General features: G+C 32.7%; 1 long non-coding RNA gene across 1 annotated transcript; it reads left to right on the top strand.

The window, feature by feature from the left end:
* Positions 1 to 9524: 9524 nt before the first annotated feature.
* LOC120160103 lies at positions 9525 to 10908 on the top strand. Its single transcript, XR_005519409.1, has 3 exons — positions 9525 to 9915; positions 10001 to 10086; positions 10701 to 10908. It is a non-coding gene; the product is annotated as an uncharacterized LOC120160103 (long non-coding RNA).
* Positions 10909 to 12712: the final 1804 nt, after the last annotated feature.

The raw sequence follows: 12712 nt of genomic DNA, 5'->3' as shown, positions 1-12712 counted from the left end.
TCTTGGGAAGAGCCTAGCGGGGATGACATTACATAACCATATGTAAGTAACACAATTTTTCAGCGATGAATAGGATTGTCGGGGGTTAGTTTGATAATTGTTATTGGGATGAATATGCAAACTTATATAAATTAAGTGTTTCAATCCTAAACAAATAAAAAATATTAAAATAATTATATAAAAAATATAAATTAATTATATTCTTATTAAAACTTAAATTAAGTAATAAAGGATTAATTATAGATATGTCATTATATTTTTTAATATTTATTTAATAAGGACAATTTAGTTAGTGGTGTGTTTTGGTGTGCGATGCGCATTCTAGACTCATCCATAATTAATTATATTTAATTTTAAAATTTTTATAAGTCTGACAGGTGTCATTTAACGGCCAAATTTAACGGTAAGCACCTAAAAGTTTAATGTTGAAAACGTTAAACATCTACTTTTAACAAAAAAAATTTCTTTGAAGACCTAAAATTAATTTAAGTATAGCTTGAACACTTATTTTTGCATTAAGCTAATTTTCAACGATGGAAGCAATGGACTTAAACGCTTCACTTTTTTTTTAATTTTTGGGTGGGGGATGCTGAGAAAGAGCAACAAATAAATGTAAAAGCTGGAAACCGGAAACTGGAAAGAGAGGGACTAAATATGGAACGGTGAAGACAATTATTTTTGGACCAAAATAATTGTTTATATGCAGATGTAGTGGGGACTTTAGTGCATAGAAATTGATATATAGAAATCTGCTCACTTCAATGATTTAATCTAACATCATTAAGAAACAAGAAAAGAACAGCGATGATGAATCATACATAATATATATAAAAGAAACCCAAAGTAGAAACAATCATATCCACTAAAAGTAAACAAGGAAAGAAGAGTCGTGATTCAGGGATGAAGAAGAAGTGAGACGGCGAAAATGGAAGGTTGGGGTTGGCCTCGGTGCTAACAGCCTCGCCCTCACCCTAGCCAGCGCCACCCTGCATTCTCCTAACAGCTCCGCCATAATCGACACTTTCATCATCTTCACTTTTTCTTATTAACTTTTTCTCTTCTGGATATGGAAATTTTATGAGTAAAAAAGAAGCAGACGTCTTTTCTTTGTTTTGGACCTCCAGTTCCAAAATGTCCTTTTTATAAGCAAAAGATATGAACTTGCTTATAGATTAGCGTTTGAATAAAAGAGCCACTTGGACAAAGATGCAGCCAGCCAAACTTGGAAAATATTAGTGGGATCTACCATGTACCAAACATTTAGCTTTTGGTTTTTTTGTTAAGGTAAACTCCATCAAATACCACCGGAGTTTAGATATTGTATTATTTATATCATTGAACTTTTAATTTTGTCAATTAGAGTATTGAATTTTGATTTCCGTTTTAAATATACCACTGAACCGTTAAATTGTTAATGGCACGATGACGTGACTAACGACTGTCGACGTAGATACCTAACCAAAACAACATCGTTTTGATTTGGTTATTAACGATTTAACGACCAAATGATATAATTGAAACAAAAATTAAGTTTAGTGCTATAATTGGAGAAATTGAAAGTTCAATGACAAAAACGATAAAAGTTAGATAGAATGTAGTGTAGTTTACCCTTTTTATTATTATCTTTTGGTATTTGTTTCATTTTCATCATTGGATTATTATCCATAATAGTGATGATGGATTAATAAATTGCTGGAGTGAATGATGAATTGAATATTGGTTTTAACTTGACATTGTCTGCCTACACGTTAATTTGTAATCATTCACTTCTAAATAATCACGTTTTCCAGCTCCTTCTCTATAATCTCTCTTTTATTCTTTTCAAAAAAGAAAATTGTTTTATCGGCAGGATATTTTATATGTAAAGAATATGGGTAAATGAGTTGAGCAGGTATTGTACAATTTGAATTTAACCCGATTAAAATTTAATTAAAGCTTTACTCGAATTGATTCAACTTGACTCGAACTCGAGCTTGACTCGAGATTTTAAGGAGCTGAGTCGAGTAAAGTCCAACTCGATTCGATAAGTTTGCGAGCAACTCGTTAATTGTTTTTATAATTTTTTAGTAATTATCTTAAAAAATTATTTCATTTAAAAAAATACTATTTTATTAATAGATAATAAAAAAGATGATAAATTACTAATATACTATTTTTAATAAATAAAAAAATATGAAATTATTAATTAGTCATTATTTTACTACACCCAAAATCAAGTCCTAATTATTATTTAATGTAGTTGTGGATTCTTGCTTTGAGGTTTAGACTTTAAAATTATTTCATACACTCTTTTGATAATTTTTTATTAAATTTAATAATTTATGCTAATATTAAGTTCTATATAGTATTAGTAGATTTTACCTATTGTTAAAAAAATAAGGTAAAAATTTCGGTGAGTTTAACGACGAGCAACGAGCTTAACGAGCAATGAGTCTAGTAACAAGTATTTTTAGTGAACACGAGTCGAGCAAAATTTTAACAAGCTTAATGAGCAATGAATTGAGTTGAACAACAAAATTTTTTAACCAGCACGAGTCGAACACTGTCAAGCTCGCGATTGACTAGCTCGATAAGCAACCCTAGTCAAGAATATTATTTTATTAGATAATTTGGGGTGAATATAAGATAGTATATGTTTAAAAACTTTTAACCATTTAACAATGAACGTTTATACTCTTGTATATGTAGTGTTCGAATGTAAAATTTCAAAGAATAACAATAATCACTTAATCAGTAAAAAAATTCTTTAAAAAAATCCGTCCTTGTGCTTTAAATCTCTAAATAAGGCTGGATTATTAGTAATTAGGGTTGGACATGGAGTGGCTTTAAAGGCTTGTGTGGGTATTGCGTGGATGAATTGATACCATCAGATTTACGGACCCCGTTTTCTTTCCTTAATAGGAATAAAGAAACAGGAGACATGCTTTCCTTTTCATTCAAGATTCAGTGCACCCCTTGCAAGCTTCCCATGAGTTTACATGTAGGCTCATATATACTTTTCTAAATTGCTTTTGTTTTATTAAGATAAAGGCATAATGTCAAAAAAATATCTAATCTTTGACTAAATAGTGATTTTGTTCCCAACGTTTTGTTTTGTGGCTAAAAAACCCTTAATATTTGATTAAATAGTCACTTTATCCCTCCATTCTTTTTTTTAGAATATTTTAGCTCTCAACATTTCATTTCGGGGCAAAAAAAACTTTATATTTTAGTGTTTAGCATTTGTTAACTAACGGTTTTCACCTACAAATGAGTATTTTTGCTATAAAATAAAATATTGGGGTTAAAATACTAAAAAAATATTATTTACTTAAAGATTAGAAGCACTTTTTTGATGTTATGTCTTATATACAATATCAGTTCAAGAATTGAGGATCAGAAATTATAAAAAAACCAAAATCTAAATTGTAGAGAAAGATTGTATAAATTAAGTTAAATCTTGACTTTATTTAATTTGCTTTTTTTTTTTGTAACGAAGGTAGAAACTTTTTGGCATAATGACAAAAAAATGTCATAATATTTAATTAAATAGTCACTTTAATTTTTATTTTATTTTTGTGGACATTCAGGTCCTCAACGTTTATTTTGGGACAAAAAGGCACCTCTGTTAATGTAAATCGTTAGTCAATAAACAATCAATACTCTAAAATATGGGTCTTTTGCCCTAAAATAAAACATTAGGGGGGGCCCAAAATACTCAAAAGAAAAAAAATAAGGGAAAAAATGATTATTTAGTCACACGTTACAAGTCTTTTTATCCTAAAATAAAACATTGTGACTAAAATGCTCCAAAAAATTATTTAGGGTTAAAATGACTGTTCAGTCAAACATTATGAATATTTTTTGATATTATGCCAAAAGAATTTAGGAGCAAAGTGTATATTAGAAATTTTTTAAAGAGTTAGCTTATGGATTGTGATGAAATTTTTTAAAGAGTTAAAATATGATTTTTTTAAAGAGATAAACATTAGGAATATCTCGACGTCGTGATGTCCAACCATCAGATCCTCCAGACTCCCATTTGTGTCCTTCTTTTACGCCTATGGATTGTGATGATCCACTCCCCCCAAGCAACCGGTCTCCTACAAAGATATGATCATGGGTAACACAGAAGGTCTTTCTCATAGCGACATTGAAGATCTAGATGATGAAGATATTAAACTCTATGTGGATGATGTATCCGTGGGAGAAATCGATGGAATTCCCTATATCAACTTCTTCGGGAGAGTACGCAATCTTGTTGTCAAGGCCTTGGGGTGAAAAGTTAACTACAATACGCTCCAGAATCGCAACCACAATATTTGGAAACCATCCCATATGATAAAATTTGCTTCAAGGAGTTATTATCTCAAAGTTCTCTCTGATGGCCCATGGACGATTTTTGGTCACTACCTAATAATAGTGGAGCCCTGGTCGACGGATTTTGTTCTTCTGGTACATGTTTTATATATATTTACATTCTAATCTCTCTCTCTCTCTCTCTCTCTCTCTCTCTCTCACATAGACAGCCATAAAATAGTTCTATAGGACTAACAATCTTAACGGTAATATTCTAATTGTGCAGGTGGATTGTAGGCTGCTGATGTCAAGCCCGCATGCTCCTTGGTCTGCTGCTATCCAGTATCATCCTTAATGGGGCCTTCTCGTGTCTGGGCTTCAGTACCCGGTTCATACATAGTACCCGGTTCGTGAGCATCAACTGAAATTCCCAATCTCTTCTCAATCCCTAGCTTTTTACCCCTCGTCTCCAATTCCCCTTTCATGAACCCTACTTCATCGTTTCCCATAACACCATTCTTGACAAGATCGTCTCAAGATTGAACAACTGGTCGACTTGTACGCTTAGCTTTATGGGTCGACTAACACTAGCAAAATATGCCCTATATGTTATTTCCACTTATTTCATGCAGGCATGTTTGCTTCCTGTACTTGTCTACAAATATATTGAGATGTTAATCTGAAACTTCATTTAGGGAGAAAATGCAAGACGCAAGTCTTTCCCTCTTGTTAATTGAAATTCTCTCTATCAATCGTTTAATCATAGAGGCTTGGGTATTAGAAGACAACGAGACCATAATCTCGCTTTTCACATGAAGCTTTGTGATGCTTAGATAAACTCTCCGAACCGTTTATCGGTTCGTCTTCTACGTGAGAAGTACAAGATGACCGAGCTTGTGCTTGCTTCAATCAATAGAACAAGCTGCTATCCTCTTTGGAGGTCACTTGGGAATGTTTGGCCACATTTCAGGATGAATTTTGCTTGGTCAATTGGTGACGGTTCTCTCATTAGCTTTTGGCACGATTTCTGGATCCCTGAACTTGGACCTCTTCATGCTTGAAAGAAATCCCCTCTCACCAATGTAGATTTTTCCCTTGTCAAGGATTTTGTAGTATCAGATAGAACTTCTAATGACTCAGCTGGTGAAGATAAATATTTCTGGAATCATGGTTTCACTGGTGCTTCACGGTCAAGAGCGCTCATCTCCATCTGACCAAGAATTCTTTACACGAGCCTGATTTAATGTGGAAAACCGTTTGATAGCTTTCTGTTCTGGAACGAATTCGGTGTTTTCTTTAGCTAGCAATATGAGATAGAATCCTCTCTAATGTTAACCGCTGTAAGAGACGCTCATGATCCCTCTTACATATCTTGTAGTGCGATTGAAGAGTCTACGATTCATATCCTACGTGATTGCACAGTAGCTAAGAATATATGGACTGACCTCCTCCATGGTCTCAATGCTTCATGGTTCTTTAACCTGTAGGTTGCTGATTGGATAGCGACGAACTTAAAGATTCAGACACCGCATCCAAAATTTGATATCCCTTGGAATATCTTGTTCACTTCTCTCATTTGGAACACATAGAAGCGAATGAACAACAAAATTTTCAAAGGTAAGCGTTCCACTGCAGATTCTCTTCTTCATCAAAATTTGACCTTTGCAAACCAAGTCACTAAAATGAGAAATACTACTGGTTCATCTAACAATGGAAGAGGAATGGAAATTAAATGGTCTCTAGCCCCTAATGGTTGGATCTGTGTCAACACCAATAGAGCTGTTGGTAATAAGGGAGACGTTTCAGCGAGGGGAGCCATTCGGGATCATAATAGCAGCTTCTTAATGGGATTCAACAAACAGCTAGGTTCAGCCTTTGTTATAATGGCCAAACTTTGGTGTGTTCTTGAAGGAGTAAAGCTAGGACGGAATAACGATTTTGAGAAGGTTCAACTTTAGACGGATAGCTCGGATGCCTATGGTTTGCTTAAAATGCATCCTCGAACAATCCATATTCCTTAGTTCGAGAGATAGCGTGCTGTTAAATCGTGCTTGGTTTGTTGATTTTAAACTCATTCGATGTGAGGCCAACATGGTTGCATACTTTTTAGCGAAGATCGAAGGTGATAGCTCTGGCTTGCTAACTACATATGACTCTGCAACTCCAACTATTGTTGCCCTTCTTACGCGAGACATGTTTGGTCCCCCCATGTCCGTCCGGGACATGCCTAATGTATTTACTTAGGCTCATTTCCTATTCTAAAAATAAAATATCAAATTGAAACTTTATCATTTATGGATAAAATATAACTTTATCATTTATGGATAAAATATAATTTTATCATATCATGAAATTTTAGAAATTAAAGGGACAAAAGTAGAATATTTACCATTTTCTGTTTTTTCTAGGAAATTTAGTTGATTTTTTTATTAATCTAGGTAGGTAAAAAATAATATTTGTTTAAATATAACTCTCAATAATTTGACATTAAAGGTTCACACTCCCGATATTGATGGTGCTCGAATCCATGACCTCAAAGAATAACAACAATATTTTTATCACTAAAATCACTTGGTTCGTATCTGTGACATGTAAGATAGAAACTTAGGCAGGAACGACCGAGAAATTCAATAACTTTGACATTTTATAGACGGATTTGTTGGGATTTTCTCGTCATTGTCAACTAATACGGCAGGTAAGGCAAAACACACATGACGAATTACTATTAATTTGAATGACATTCAATAAATATAGTGATGATGAAGACATTGTTTTTCTTTGAATCTATACCAAACAAGAAGACATTTATTTTTAAAATATAAAGGAAAAAGAGTCGTCAATCTTGAACCGGCAAACAAATAAGAGTAGAAAACGTATGATTTCAAATTTACAGTCTTTTCCAATTGATTTGGAAAACGTCAATGCAAGCGTTAGGGGCCGCGTTCGATTTAGTCGAATTAAAAAAAAATTATGTTATTTGAGTTGATGAGAAATTTAAATTTTATTTGAAATTTTTATGAGTCGAGTTTATAAAATTCAAGTTGAGTCGAGTTGTTTGAGTTTTTGTTTAAATTTAATTATAAATATTTATAATATTATGATATTATTTTATTTCAATTTAAACAATATTCTATAACCATATACAATACACATATTTTTTCATATGTGATATGCATATATCATACAAAGTTGAGTGTCTCGACTTAAACTTAAAAACTAATATACCAATTATTAAAAATTTTGAGTTATTCAAGTTACTATTTTAGTTATTCTAGTTTTATTTTACAACTCAACTTGAATTTAAATTTTTTTTTAGTCGAGTTTATAAAATTACGAGTCAGTTTGAGTAGAATTTTTTCAAATAGAATCAAGTAAAAAAAAATTGACCTTTTGAATCAAGTTGAGTTTTCTTTATCTTGACAAGCGTGCATATAAAATACTAATGCTTAGAGGGGAGAAAAGAAAAGAAAAGAAGAAAGAGTGTAATTATAAAATATTTTGGGTTCGTTTCGTTCTATAAAATATATGTTATTTTTATTTTCTTAGAAAATAGAAAACGTTGTGCCGAAGCAGTCTTTTTCTTAAGAGCGAGGGAACGAGATTATGAAAACACGTCATTTTTAATTATTCTTCTTACGATTGAATTTTTAATTAAAAACAATGTGATTTTAGAAAACTCTCGTTTCGAAAAAAAATTGGAAATTCCTTTACAATAAAAAAAACATACGGTTCCAGGAGTCGCCACCAATCTTTGATTAGGGTGTGATTGGGCACCCAAAAACCGTTTTGTCATTTTAAATAAAAATTAATTTTAATTAAAACAATAAATTGGAGTCTGCATTACCAGAAAATGAGTTCCGGAGTCGATTACACGTGGGGAAGGATTAGCACCCCACAACGCCCTAAATCGGTACCTAATCGATTAATTAACGTCTTTGCAATGAATTTTACAAGTTCAACTTTAATTTAATTTTTGATCCCTTAAAACAACAAGAATGTGAATTTTATTACATTCAAAAGCAACGAAATATGTTAAATTAAAATTACCAAGTCATTTGAAAGATAAAGAATATTCGATTATTTAAAAATATTGAGACCAGATCTTTCGGTCAGTTCTAACGACCTTTTCTCAACAAATTTAAATAGTCGAACATTTCTTTTTCTTTCACTCCCAAATTTTAAAGTAAAGAATCAAAATTTTTTAGCGACAATGACGGGATACACTTGTAATTTAAAATCGTCAAGAACAACTTTCCTGTAAGTTAAGAAAAACCATTTTAATATTTTTAAATTAAAAGGATATTACCCTTAATCCAATTATGTGGTTAGATCAAGTAATGCACGTAAAGCTATCATACATATTATGCAACATGATGTTAATGCAAAAATTAATTAAACAAATATTATGATTGAAATATCATGCAATGTTATTTTACTACCAACAATTATATACATATTTTATTTTCACGTGTTATACCATATATATATATATATATTAATATACAATACATCAATGTTACTAAAATAAATAAAAGGAAACATAACACTTAAAAATGTAAAGTTAAGAAACTAAGTAAATTATTTAAACTAGGTATTAAATGATAAAGAATATAAATTTGCCATTTTAACTAAAAAATAATATTAATCTCATTTACTTAAAGCTAAAAATAAAATATAATTATATAATACATACATGCATAAAAAATGCACATACCCCATACAAAACAATAATATAAATGTCACTACTTAAAAATAAAACTTAAATATACTGTAAAAAGCCTAATCTTAAACTTAATACTGCCAAAAAGGATGAAAATAACAAATAATGAAGTTAGACTTCCAAAATGTAAATTGAATAGTACCTTAATTAAACATATTATGTAATTAAATCATAAAGTAACAAAGTTACAGACCAAATATAATAACAATCATAAAATGAACAAAACCATAAACTTAAGACTAGAAAGACAAACACTTAAATATGAATACCAAAATAAAAACATGAAAGATTCGATTGAAGAACTAAAACATAACATGTCTAAAACTAAAGGATTTCACACACTATTATCCCATGTACAAAATGCGTACAAATTAATCCACTGAAATACATATGTTTTGTTTTTCTAATATATATAATATATAAAGTAAAAAACTAAACCTAATTTCATTTGCTTTTTACTTTTCCTTAAAAAAAATCCTATGCGCCATTATCTTCTCCTTCTCCATTCTGTCCCTTTCTTCTTTTTTCTGACTAGATACTCATCGAGGCCACCATGGACTTCCACTACTCCTGAGCTTCGAAGGGTTCTGCAGAGATGAACTAAAAAAACTATACGACCCTAAAGAACCCTGCTTTTTCAACGATAACCCTTGATAGAAAATTACCACCATTTTAGGCCATAAATCGGCCAACTAATGCTATGACCACCACAATAGGTGGTTGGGTTAAATGAAAGCTAGACTTAGACCTAAAAACCAAACTTTTTTCTACCCACAACTTCCTAAATCAACACGTGCAAGATTAAAATCGGCCTCTTATCTGCTACCCTTAACTGTCGAGAGCCTCCCTAAATGACGACTTCGACAACACTCACTCCGGTGAGGCCATACTACACCGACAAGAAGACCAACCACCAGGTAAACAATTAAACTCCCCTTTTTAAATTGTTTTTTTATTTATCATTCTCTCCCTTAATCTTTCGAATAACGTCCATGTTCCAAGGAATACACTGCTCACCGACGCTCGACCGACCACCATACGATGGTGGCACTCCTTACCTCAACTGCCACAGGACTTGACCGCCTAAGGTAACAAAGCTAAATCTATCTCTTTCATTTTTATTTCTTGCTTGGTTCGAATGATAAAAAACCTTGATATTTGATTCTTCAAAAATAAAGGAGAATGGTAGAAAAAATTGCGTATTACTCTTTGTGCAAAAAAGAAATGAAAGGCTTTATTTTATATTTTCATTCATTTCGAAATAAGCACACACACACTGTTAATGCACTAGGAACCATAAAAAAATTTAATGAATGCCTCAAAGATAACATTTATTGTTTTGGAAAATGATAGGGAATTACACTTGTTACAATGCTTTTCTTTCTCTATGTTGATGAAATCCCCTGTTGTTGATGATCGAAACCCCCCGTTTGCTCTCCAGTTGATTTATGGTTTTTCCTTTCGAATGGTTGCCTGTTATTTGGTTCATTTCCCTCTGTTGTTGATTTTTTGGTTGATTCCTCCGAATCCTCTTTTTTTCATCTTTTCTTTTCTTCGAAATTACCCTGAGTTTATCTTCATTTTCTTCACTAAATACCTTGACTTATGGTTGGATTAGGTAGATAAGATGGTGGAAATCCCAGATTTTAAAGGATTAAGTTGCTTTCTTCTTGACTTTGGTTGTGATTTTGGTTGACTGTAGATGATTTGTGTAGTATCAACTTCAATTGTGGCATGATCGAAGGTGGCTCATACGCGTGGATGGGAGCAGCAGTGAAGCACAAACGCATTTCTGGTGGCTGGCGGGTCTTGTAATCGGGTCTGGATCCGGGTCTTGGGCTCGAACCAACATCTTGTATTTGGGTTGATATTTGTAACTCGGTCTTGGGCCTTGTTGGGCTTCTGGGTAATTGTTGAGCCTATAAAATATAATATGTAACATTAATAATAATAATAATAATAATATATAATTAATATTTATAATATTTTTTAAACCCGGTCAAAAATGGGTGTCAACAACTACCCCTCTTTGCCCATTCTTGCGTTAACAATAATAGGGCAAAGACGAAAAAGACAACCAGTTTTTGTCCAGTTCCATCTTCGTGCTTTAAAATTTGATAAAAGATATGCTCCACTATTTCTGCAAAGGATATCAGACTCGAGATTGATTTGATTCACTACTCTTTGGTGAAGGCTTAAAATGGATTTGCTTCACTACTCTTCGGTGAAGGCTTAAGATTGATCGCTTCACTACTCTTTGGTGAAGGCTTAAGATAACTCGGAGGACTTAATCATCATGCTCTGAAGGCTTATTGATGGATTTGCTTCACTACTCTTCGGAAGCCTTACAAATTACCCGAAGGATTTAATCATCATGCTCGAAAGACTTATTGATGTCCCGAAGGACTTATATAGTGCGAAGTATTGGAAACCGCCTTCTTACTTCTCAAAAATTTCATCTTCTTAAAACATCATTTTTGACATTTTTAAATTCATGTGAAAATACCCTACCCAAAGGTCTTATGGATGGCCCGAAGGACTTATCATCTTGCTCTAAAGGCTTACAGATAACCGAATGATTTAAGGATCATGCTCGAAAGACTTACTGATGGCCCGAAGGACTTATAAATTGTGAAATTTTGAAAATCACATTTTTAGTTTTCAAAAATTTCATCTTCTTAAAACATCATTTTTTTCATTTTCAAATTCATTTAAAGACATCCTACCCAAAGTTCTTATGGATGGCCCGAAGGACTTATCATCTTGCTCTAAAGGCTTACAGATGACCCGAAGGATTTAAGCATCATGCTCGAAAGACTTACTGATGGCCCGAAGGACTTATCATCTTCCTCTAAAGGCTTACAGATGACCCGAAGGATTTAAGCATCATGATCGAAAGACTTACTGATGGCCCGAAGGACTTATAAATTGTGAAATTTTGAAAATTGCATTCTTAGTTTTCAAAAATTTCATCCTCTTAAAACATCATTTTTTCATTTTTAAATTCATGTGAAAACATCCTACCCGAAGGTCTTATGGATGGCCTGAAGGACTTATGATCTTACTCTAAAGGCTTACAGATAGATTTGCTTCACTACTCTTCGATGAAGGCTTAATATGGTGCTTCACTACTCTTCTGTGAAGGCTTAAGATTATTTGCTTCACCATTCTTCGGTGAAGGCTTAAGATGATTGCTTCACTACTCTTTAGTGAAGGCTTCAAATGGATCGCTTCACTACTCTCCAGTGAAGGGTTAAGATTATTTGCTTCAGTACTCTCAAATGAAGGCTTAAGATTGACTTGCCCCAATCTCATGTGTGTAAGTCCTTCCAATCGATCGATTCACTTCTTCATACACAAAAATCTTTGTTTTTCTTCTATATCTGATGGTTATCACTTCAGAGTAATGCTTCTTCTGTGGATTAGACCTCTCAATTCTTCAGGGTATGCCTCTCTAAACGCAACTCCTTACGTTTGAGGCTTGAAATCTTCCTTTCAACTTAGGATTTGAACATCTAACATCTTCTCTTTCCAATGGAAGACTTTTCAAAATCATGTGTTTATGCATGAAACACGAATGCAATTAGATGTATCAATGTAATGCATTATCTTTTATGCAAATGATGTTCTCATGAATGCATAAATGTCGATTAAATCTTCATTTTCCTTCAAAGTGGCAAACTCAGTCTTCTTCTACTTGATCACTCTTTCCTG

The sequence above is a fragment of the Hibiscus syriacus genome, unplaced genomic scaffold, assembly GCF_006381635.1.
Source record: "Hibiscus syriacus cultivar Baekdansim isolate YM2019G1 unplaced genomic scaffold, ASM638163v2 tig00111390_pilon, whole genome shotgun sequence".
Lineage (NCBI taxonomy): Eukaryota > Viridiplantae > Streptophyta > Magnoliopsida > Malvales > Malvaceae > Hibiscus > Hibiscus syriacus.
The sequence above is the reverse complement of the archived record's forward strand: the minus strand, read 5'-3'. Positions and strand labels throughout refer to the sequence as shown.